This window comes from Anthonomus grandis, chromosome 5 (genome assembly GCF_022605725.1).
Source record: "Anthonomus grandis grandis chromosome 5, icAntGran1.3, whole genome shotgun sequence".
In the NCBI taxonomy this organism is placed as follows: domain Eukaryota; kingdom Metazoa; phylum Arthropoda; class Insecta; order Coleoptera; family Curculionidae; genus Anthonomus; species Anthonomus grandis.
Genome location: NC_065550.1, coordinates 17,392,876 through 17,402,316, shown reverse-complemented (window position 1 = coordinate 17,402,316; position 9,441 = coordinate 17,392,876). Strand labels below are relative to the sequence as shown.

At 33.3% G+C, this 9,441-nt stretch overlaps 1 long non-coding RNA gene across 1 annotated transcript; it reads right to left on the bottom strand.

Moving 5' to 3' along the window:
* Window positions 1–250: 250 nt before the first annotated feature.
* On the bottom strand, window positions 251–2,794 carry LOC126736522 (uncharacterized). The gene is made up of 3 exons (XR_007660685.1): window positions 2,625–2,794; window positions 1,911–2,154; window positions 251–1,812 (listed from the first exon to the last, which is right to left on the bottom strand). It is a non-coding gene; the product is annotated as an uncharacterized LOC126736522 (long non-coding RNA).
* Between the last annotated feature and the right edge of the window lie 6,647 nt (window positions 2,795–9,441).

Sequence of the window (9,441 nt, the reverse complement as noted above, 5' to 3'; positions counted from 1 at the left end):
TAAATCCGGATAGAATAAGATATTCATCATAAATAACCAAATATTATATCTAAAGGGGTTTTTAAAGAATATACAAGAATTTATGTTACCGATCAGGTTTGATATTCTTAAAAACTGAGCATAGTTTGTGTGCTATGCTATGTGAATACAAATACAGAGTAGGTAAAGTAACATGAGAAACGTTTTATGATGTAAGAAGTAAAAAGTAAACTCGAAAAAAGCTTTATGTAAAAAAATAATCTGCAATAAACCAAAAATACAGTTTTAACCTAACTCAGGTACTCTAATTAATTGTGGATCAAGATCAAGAGTAGTCAAGCCCATCGAAATTGTCTGGCCCAATGCTTCTATTGGAATCAAAATCGTGAACACAGTAGGCCCCGCTCTCTTCGTCATCGGATTCATCAGTCTCTGAATTCTTAGATTCTAATGTTAATAATAAATCATGGACCTGATCACCCAGAGGAGGAGCTGTCTGTATAGACGTGGAAGGATCTAAAGATTGAGGTTGGTTTACCTCCATTGACGTTGATTCACCTTGTCTTTGGGACTCTTTGGCCATCAGATTAAGGTTACAGGCAATATGGGTTAGCATTCCCGTTCTCTTCACCGTCAAACGATTTCGACGTTTAGTATGGACTAACGAATACCTACTAAATGTTCGCTCAGTCGCGGCTGAAGAAGGCGGAAGCGTCAAAAAGCTTACTGCTAAATCCTTGATAGCTGTTTTCGAGCAATAACCCTGCCACGACGTTACAGGATCTATTTTGCCAACAATGCCCCATAAATAGGGCTTCGCCAATGTTTCGGTATGTGCTATGTATTGAGCTAATTCAACGGCGATTGCACTTTCTTGAAGATGAAAATTTTCATTAGTGGCAGCCAGTGTATTAATAAATTGTATCCCTAAAATAAAAATACATCCGTGTTAGTAGTTGCAAATGTCTTACCATCGGAGTGTTCCTCAGGTGACAAATGTATTCCTTGATATTTCGGGTTTAAAATATTAGCAGCTAAATGCACTCCGCAAACGACTTTGCTCTTTCGATCACTTAGGTTTCTGATTAGTGTTTCTTCCTCTTTTTTGGTGACTGGTAGCTCTTTTAGAAACACATCATGGAGTTCATAAAAGGCTTCTGTGACATCAGACATTTGCAGGTTATCTCCTTCCAGCCTTGTTATCCATTTAACAATAGGTGACAAAACTCTCATTACCTTCTCAACCTTGATCCAATATATGTCATCATCGAGACATTTTTTTTTCACTGCTGTGCTTAATTTGTCACTGATGTCTTCCGAAATGGCATTTCTAATATTTGTCTCGTGCTCCATAGGCTTCCATACACTTTAAGATAGATCCCCACCGAGTTACCACAGGTAATTTTAAAGCTACTGCCTTACCAGTTTTCTCTACTTGTAATTCATTAAACGTAGCAAGTACAACATGTTAATTTGTTACTTCTTTAACAATTTGTTTTGCATTGATTTTTAAAATTTTTCAGAGATTCAGATTTCATAATACCTCCTTATATTCAACATCATCATTTCATAATCAACAAATTTAAAGAATGGGCAACACAACCATACTGGATGATGCCAGTCTTTTCAGCAACAATTTTCCTTGCCTTGACTCTGCAGCTGCATTGTCTGTAACAAGACCTAAAACTTTTGATTGTCCTATTTCCGTTATTATTTCTATTAGTTGACTTATATGCTGCTATATAATCTGCTGTTTGCTTTTCAGTTTCCGATGAAAAGGTTTTGTAGAGCATGGGTCGTGGCGTTGTAATAACTTTTATAATTGGATTATTCCTAAAAATATTATTTGTTATATATTTCTTTGTGTACGTATTTTAAAATATTCTAAATATTAAAATAAAACATTGTAATATTCTACTATTCTTACTTACTTTGTATTTGACCAACTGTCGCACTGAATTCCAATAGTCTTGGCTGTTATATTTCTTCTTTTGTATTATTTTGAGCCAATTTATATTGTTCATTTAATAATTTGTTTGAAAGCATGTGCCTTGATGGTAAGTTGTAACTAGGGCGAATTTTTGCGAAAAAGTTACACCAGTGTTGATTTTCCGTAATAGAAAGCGGTGTACCACTGGCGTATATGGCCTTTGCCAATAATCCATCCAAATCTTCCTAAAATATAATATTTTAATAGTTCTAATTAATGTAGTTAATTGTAATTGTATTGATTGAATTGTAATAGATTTTGGGCCACCTGTTAAAAACCATCCTCTCACCTATCAAATAATTCTATTAACATTGTTTAACAGTTAATAACGTTAAACAATGTAACCTTAAATAATGCTATTTCCATTGTTTGAAAAGTGAAAACTGGTTTTTGATGGGTGACCAAAATCAATTATCGATGGCGCATACAATATCATACAAATGAAGCTAATATAATGCGTGTAAAAAGTACCTACGCATTTACCTACAATGGTAAAATGTAAACATTAGTAAAACAAATTTACATTACATTTACACAATTTTAAAAATCGCACAAAAAATAACTTTTTATGCAATTTATATACTCCCACCCACCCTTTATACCAACCCCCTTCCCCTTCCATCGTACCTTGCTGTAATTGTTGTTATTCACTTACCTTCTCTTTAGTATTGACGGTGTCAAAAAATGTTTTCAAGGTACCACTCGCAGTACTACTTCGGGTCTTATTTATGGGTGTGGCACAGGATGAACTAGGAGCCACTAAAGAAAATGACGATGATGTCGAACCTTTGTCATACTCATCTTGATTAGACGACTCATCCAAGATGGCTTCTATAAACATTAACAAAAGTAAATTCCTATTCTTTTTTTGTTTCATAATTTTGTAAATTACATTTAATTCAAATGTTATATATTATTTATAAGGCGAAGGTATAGGCAGAAGGCAGGTACTTACTTTTCACAATTTCACTACCTTTCAGCAAATGAACCCTTACATTATCTGGACATTTTAGACAATTTTTCAAATGATTTGTCATTCGGGTCGCGTGGCGGCTGTATTCGCCATCACAAAACTTGCATGCATAAACATCTTTACCATCTCGTTTTTTATGCGAAAAGAAATCAAATAATTCGCATTTTCTTCTAGGCATAATGAAATAAATTTTTCGGGGGAAACAATAATTTAATAGGATAGACACCAGACACAAACACTGACTGACCCTTTCCCAACAAATTCAAGGTGTTGACTAAATTAAATATCAAAAATAAAACATCTTAAGTTTTGTTAAACTCAACACAAAATGAACAAAAAATGCATAAATAACATGCAAAAACTACAAAAGACACCGGCCGTAATATTCGGGAACCGCCGCTGTCGGCGCCGGCTTTGTGATTAATACTGCTGATTTATTTAAAGAGCTCTAAAATATTGTTGGAACGTACAAAAAATTATCGTGAAAATTAAAAAGTATTGTGAAATGTTTAAATATTTTCCAGGTCAGTTATAATTGATTTTATTTAAATTTAATTTAAGAATTTTTTTTAAAACGTCCTTCATTTTTTATTGCAGGCTAGTAGATTTTTGTGAAACGGGATAACCAAGATTATCTTGGGGATTTACCAAAGGAAAAGTCTCACGGATATAGACCCGAAACCTTACAATATTTAAAAAAAAAACTTAATAGCGCGATCGGAAGCTCGTCAAGCCCTTTTTTCAGATTTTCATCCATTTGTGTTATTGTTGACCGATTTTTTATTTCATCGTAGCTGTATTCCCTAAACTTATGTGAGACGTGTCGACGCCTCCTAATATCACATACATATAATAATAATAAGGACTTATTTAACTTTCAGATTACAGATTGACAAATCAAAATAAAAAAAATATGTAAAAGTGAATATTCAAAAAGGCGAAATTCAGTTTGTCAGATTATAAATCTAACAACTGTTCAATTAACCTTTACTCTAATACTTAAATTGAAGACTACAAAAGTAAATACTAAAAATCTTTTGATTTAATTAATTTTTATATATCATTTTATAATTCTTAAGTATACAATAAAAAGAAAGAAGATTCCTATTTATATTTATAAACTCTCAAATGTCGATACACCTTGCCCGTAACTTGTTAATTACATATTTTTTGAAATTAACTGGAGACATAGCAAGTACAACAGCAGGAAAATCATTTAGACGTTTCGCAATAAGATATGAAAAGGATCGTTCGAACAGGGAATTAGAATGCACTGGAATTGTTAGCTTACTTTTAAACCTCATGTTTATATTGTGGATATCAGTTCGATATCGAATTTTATTATATAAGTATGGCGGAGATTTTAGCAATAGGATATAAACACACCATTCGACTCGATACAGCTGCAGTTATACAAGGTCCGTAAACAATATCACAGTAGTTTAAATGTGATAATATTAAGGAGTCACATAACAGAATTTTAAGTTTTTTATTGAAAATATGCCATTGTTGATAAAGTAATTTTAAATTGAAATATGCTTTTTGTAGGGACTGCTTAACATGATCAATAAAGCGAAGTTCATGATCTATATAAAGGCCTAAATTCTTCATAACTGTTTTAATTTCGAAGATCTTATTTCCTAATTTAATGCATTTATTAAAATTATTTAAAAAATTTAGTTTATCGTTAGATTTACCAAAAAGCATAGCTAAAGATTTTGTAGGATTAATTATGAGGTTGTGATTTTTTGCTTCGTTAGAGAATTCATTTAAGTTAAAATTAAGTGCTGCCACGGCCTGATTACTCTCGCTTGTAAAGAAACACAAATATATTTGAGTATCGTCGGCGTATAAATGATGCTTACAAGATTTGTCGCTTCTTGAACTGTTAAAGGTTTCCTTATTTTGTTGTAATTGGGGACAACTTTCCTTATAGATCTATTCACAATGTTGATTGATCTTCGTAAGTATTCTTTGAAAAAATGCTCAAAAGTTTTTTAATGAAAGAAAGAAAGAAAGAAGATGTGCTATACTACGTAAGAATAATCTTGTGTACAAGCATCCTACAAGCTAAAAAAACAAAACAAATACAATTTCAAAAATTGACAAAACAATGAACAAAATTAAACACAAAAAGACAAAACTTTTTAAACATACTTGAATTAAAGATAACTAAATAAAACAATCAATTACTAAATAAAGGTAAACTTCATCGTCTAACAAACAGGGGAACATGATTGTAAATTTTTTTACTTATGTAAATTAATGAGTTTTTGGTAAGGGAAGACGTAGGAATAGGTAAGGGAACATCATTTACACGACGAGTCAAATGGCCAGTGTCAGAGGGTAGTTTGGGAATTTTGTGAATAACAGCAGCTGTTTCTAAGATAAAGAGTGAAAAAAGAGTTAGGATTTTTTCAGAAATGAAGAGAGGTTTGCAAGAATCTCTTAACTTAGCAGAACACAGGTATCTAACTGCTTTTTTTGAATAACAAAGATAATGTTAAGTAGCCCCTTATTGGTTAAACCCCAAAAAGGCAAGCCATACCGAATATGAGATTCAATAAGTGAAAAGTACACTGAACGTGCAACCACCCCTCCCAGCTCTTGTTTTGCCATTCTTACTGCAAAACATCCAGAAGATAATTTCCCAGCTAAATGTAAAATATGATCTTCAAACCGAAGGCGACCATCAATGGTAATTCCTAGGAACTTGCAGCACCCTTTATTCTGCAAGAGGGAATTTTCGTCAAACATCAGACCCTGAACATCGCACTTAAACCCCATAATAGACGTCTTTCTTACATTAAACACGAGCCTGTTGGAAGCACACCACCCTGATAAAATCTGAAGGTCTTCAAGGATACAAGTCTTAATATAATCAGAATTTTTATGGCTCCATAGCATGGTGGTATCATCAGCAAACTGAACCACCTTGCCCTGTAGTTTCAATGAACTCAAGTCATCCACATACAGTAAAATAACAGTGATCCCAACACTGAACCCTGGGGAACCCCGCATTTTAGGGATCTAGAAGCGGACAAACGCCCAGACACTGTAACCTTCTGAGTACGATTTGATAGATAGGACTCAAGCCATCGCAACGCTACGCCTCTAAAACCATATTTATCGAGCTTAGATAACAATATTCCATGATCCACACAGTCAAATGCTTTGGATAGATCACAAAACACTGCCGCCGATGACTCTCCAGAATTCAAGGACACATAGACGCTCTCCAAAAAGCTAAAAACAGCATCATGAGTCCCTTTACCGGAACTGATTTGCAGACAAAATGCCATTATGATGTAAAAAGGACAAAATTCTGCTTTTTGCAAGTTTTTCAACTATCTTAGAGAGGGTAGACAAGATAGAAATGGGACGGAAATTACAAGGCTGATCCAAATCTCGACCCTTATGAAGAGGGATAAGCACTGCCTCTTTTAAACATGAAGGAAAAATGCCATTATATAAAGAATTGTTTAGGGCAGAAACTAAAGCATTTAAGGCTGAATCAGGCAAAAAGAGTAACAACCTCGAAGATATCCCATCAGCTCCAGATGATTTATGGTTTTTTAGGCGTTTGATTTCATTTTTTACTTCGGTAAGTTCGACAGGATGAAAGAAAAATGAATGCTCAACCGACACTTGTTGAAGATAGTGTAAGGGATCAATGTTACTACGAATGCAAGATATTAGGTATATCACAATAATAGTCGTTTAAAATGTCAGGTCTTAACTCCGGTTCCGATACTTTTCTATGGCAATGTCTAAAATCGTTAATAATCGACCAACACTCTTTGCCTATTTGATGACATATTTAAGCGATCCCTATAATAATTAGATTTTGCTGCTTTAATTGTCTTTCTGTACAGACTACGGTATTTCTGATGATATACAAGGATATTTTCATTTGTGGTATATTTGCACAATTTAGTCAAAAAACGGAGGTTTTTAGCAGAAATTCTAAGGCCTCTTGTAACCCAAGGTTTTCGTTTCTTAGTTTTAAGCCTCATTTTAGGAAAGCACTGATTGATCTTATTACACAGAACTTGAAAAAATAAAGTAAGTGGGTCAGAAGTTGTTTCAAGTGCATTCGAATTTACCAAAGCTGTAGCAGCAGAAAAAGCATTAAAATTTCTCCTGCTGAAAATTCTTCCCATATAATGAGATGAAGATGATACAGTATTATATGGCATTTTAGCAAGAATAGCTTTATGGTCGGAAATACCAGATGGGAGTACTGTGCATAAAACGTCATCAAAATTTGTACAGAAATAGTCAATTGTAGTTGCAGATGAAGAAGTTATTCGTGTGGGAGAAATAACGTGCATTTTCAAGTCGTAAGAATTTAAAATACTTAAAAGAGTACGTGGCAAGGTTTCATCAGTGTAGTTGATATTAAAGTCACCAGCCAATATAACCTTAGAGTGTAGGGACAACTGGGATAAAAAAGAATCAAGTTGGTCCAGAAACATAGCAATATCTCCTGTAGGTGGCCTATAAACACAAAGAATATATAAATTAAAACGCTTACAAAAAGAAAGAGAGAATTCAAAAACATTCTCCAACAGAAGATTATCATACTTATCAATATTACAAAAAATAGTTTCAATTGTTTGCCTAGCCAACATCATGGTTCCTCCATGTATAGATTGTTGACGACAAAAATTTGATATAGGAAGATAATCAGATATTGAAAAACATTAACTAGGCCTCAACCAGTGCTCAGTCAGAAGTACAATATCAGGAAAATTACATGTGTCCAGCAAAAGATGAAGCTCATTCATCTTGTTTCTTAGGGATTGTATATTAAGAATAAAGATACTTAAGTTTTTCGAAGAGCTAATTTCAATTTTACTAGTAGAATATGAACATGAATGAGATTCAACTTTCGTGGACATGTCTATAAAAAAGAAGAATCCAATTCACGATCAGTAACTAGTTCAGACTCATTAATTTGATGATTCAAAGACAATTTATTCGATGAAATATTAATTTTAAAATATTTGAAAATGCATGTAATAATGATGCCAAGTCTGAACCAAAGTTACTGGCGTGATTAGACTCCAAAATCCCATACAGATTAATATTATTCTCATGAAAAGTACGATAAAGGGCCTTATTACTATTATAGATAACATTATGGTTTAAATAAGTATAAGGGCTTGTCATCACTAAAGTGTTTGTATCAACATGATTTTGAATTACATTTTTTAAAACATCAGATGAAGAACAAATTCCATTTAACATTACTATTAAAAAAATCTTCTCTCGTAAAGTCCTTAACTAAATTTGATGCTGTCCTAATCACCTCACTGCTTGAACTGCCCGGCTTCACGAAACACTGGACCTTGTAGTAAGCTTCAAACTTTAAACGTAAAGGTTTTAGGAACACTCTGCTACAATTTCCACCAACAAAGAGAAGCCGAGGTCGACTATCGTCAGGTGTATTTGGCCTAGTTGGTAGCTGTGTTGGAGAATTAATAACAACAAATTTGGATATCTGTAACTGTTCCTTCAATGCACAAATGTCGGAATAACAGGTATCTTTTTCAACCTCCAACACCTTTACGGAGTCTAACATCTTCTTATTTAAATTAGTTAAGTCGTTTACGTCTTTTTGTAGCAAGTTTATTTCAGTCTTATAGGTTGAAGACTCATTTTCTAATGTTTTTATCGTTACTATTAAATTTTTATTTCGGATATTTAGCTCGCTTATTTGTGAATTGAACTTAAGACTTGCCCTTTCGCTCACTTCCAGTAATGTCAACAATTCACCTTCTTTAATTTTTAAGTTTTCCAATTCAACTTTAAGCTCTTCATTCCGTTTATGCAGATTTTCCAGGGATGAGGAAAACTTCTTTTCGGCCTCCGACGCTTCATCTTCAAAAACCATGCTGTTTCTTCTCATTCTCTCTATATGTCTATCCTTCTCTTTTAATTCTGTCAACAAATCATAAATCTTTTGCTCATTAATTTTTCCTTCCTGATCTCATTTATTAAAATCATCTTGACATCTTTGTGAGCATAAAATCCTATAGCCTCCCAGTTTTATGGCATCAGAATTTCTTTCCAGACAACTTGGGTGGAATATTGAAATACAAGAGATGCAGCAATAATTTCGAAAATCCCTCTTCTGACAACATTTGAAACTGCGGTTCATTTTAGATTATAAGGCAATGTTATTAAATTGAAATAAATATTAAAACAGGAACTGCAAGTAACAGTAACTTGAACTTAAACCCAAAGCAGGAAACAAACGTACAACAAAACACACAATTGCACGTCCTACGGTTAATGTTCAATTATTTCAAGTTAAGGTCAATGGTAGCCAGATAATTTAAATTTAGTCAAAACAGGAACTGATTATAAAACAAAAACATTTACTGATGCAGGAACTTAATTAGTTTTTTTGGAAACACTTGTACCGCGAAAATATAGCACGTTAATGTAAACACGCAACACTAGATCAAAACAATTTAAATTAAATCAAAAC